Source organism: Sinocyclocheilus anshuiensis, unplaced genomic scaffold (genome assembly GCF_001515605.1).
Source record: "Sinocyclocheilus anshuiensis isolate Anshui unplaced genomic scaffold, SAMN03320099.WGS_v1.1 scaffold675, whole genome shotgun sequence".
Classification (NCBI taxonomy): Eukaryota; Metazoa; Chordata; class Actinopteri; order Cypriniformes; family Cyprinidae; genus Sinocyclocheilus; species Sinocyclocheilus anshuiensis.
This window is the reverse complement of record NW_015548232.1, coordinates 246,066-247,404: the sequence shown is the minus strand read 5'-3', so window position 1 is coordinate 247,404 and position 1,339 is coordinate 246,066. Positions and strand designations below refer to the sequence as shown.

The window sequence follows — 1,339 nt, the reverse complement described above, 5'->3', positions numbered from 1 at the left end:
GTGTGTGTGTGTGTGTGTGTGTGTGTGTGTGTGTGTATATATATATATATATATATATATTAGGGCTGCACCCTAATAGTCAACTAATTGTTAGTCGACCAGAAGAGGCTTGGTCGACCAACATTTTATTAGTTGCTTAGTCGCAGAAAAAATAAATCCACAGGTGAAGTCACACATGACGAACAGATCGTTAACGGCTGGTCTATGGTAATACAGTACATCTGGCAGAACATCCAAACACTATCATTCACTGACCTCAAATATGGCTTATCATCTGAAATATGTAAGTATTAACAACTTTAAATGGCCGCTCAATCTAATGTTAACCTAGAAAAATGTCAAAAGTTCAAGCGTCTGTGTGGAGTGTGGAAGCTGAACAGTAGCGAGTTCACTGCAGGACAGATGGAGGCACTGGTGCGCTCACTTGCTCTTAAAATACTCCTCATTTTTGGTCCTACAGATAAGAGTAATACATCTTTTAAATCTGTAAATACTCTACGTTTATTTGTGAACACTCACAATAACAACAAAACGCACTTTTGTAAAATAATGAAAGCAAACATGATGCGCTTTCTGCCGTCTCAGTCTCTGTGAACTTGAGCGCGAAACTCTGTGTATATCTTTGCCTTACAGACATTAAAAATATATCTATAGAGAGTGAAATGTCTACTTTCAAATGAACCAATTCAAATGGAAAACAAATAGCCTATTCTCAGATGAATCCATATGAAACATATACATATATGTATATTATATAAATATATATTATATTATAAGTAAATTAAGAATATTAATTATAAATGAGAAAAATCACTTTAGTATTCATGTTATTTCATAAATGTATAAATGTATATGTCAATTTCATAATTTTCTTACATATTACTTCTGGTTTTGATTTCTCAAACTTTAGCTGCTTCTGCCTGAAAGCCACTGAAAATCAAATGAATATTTTATCGGAGAAATTAAATGATGCGAGTCCGTATGAATTATGTTCTCAGTGAATAACGAAGGAAACAGATCGGAAGAGATAAGAGATGTTTGAACAGGTGCGATGCTGGAATCAGGATGAAGGGATATTCATGACTCGTGTGCGTGGTTTTATTTTCATTTGGCAGAGTGAGCCATCTGTCCTTATAGATGACACCGCTCTATTTAATTAGATTTATTACATAACACAGATTACACCTCTACCGCTGCCTGCCTCTGTGTGTGTGTGTGTGTGTGTGTGTGTGTGTGTGTGTGTGTGTGTGTGTGTGTGTGTGTGTGTGTGTGTGTGTGTGTGTGTGTGTGTGTGTGTGTGTGTGTGTGTGTGTGTGTGTGTGTGTGTGTGTGTGTGTGT

At 36.3% G+C, this 1,339-nt stretch overlaps 2 protein-coding genes across 2 annotated transcripts in view; one reads left to right on the top strand and one right to left on the bottom strand.

Annotated features, from left to right (window-relative positions):
* The window catches only part of LOC107654651 (actin cytoskeleton-regulatory complex protein pan1-like), a 41,705-nt gene extending 40,678 nt beyond the window's left edge, over positions 1-1,027 (bottom strand). The window contains exon 1 of the mRNA XM_016441829.1: positions 1,016-1,027. The gene's annotated coding sequence lies outside the window, so the exon portion shown is untranslated. The remainder of the gene's footprint in view (positions 1-1,015) is intronic.
* Positions 1-1,339, top strand: part of LOC107654652 (dedicator of cytokinesis protein 2-like) — a 143,653-nt gene that overhangs the window by 116,910 nt on the left and 25,404 nt on the right. The gene's annotated exons all lie outside the window — the stretch shown is intronic.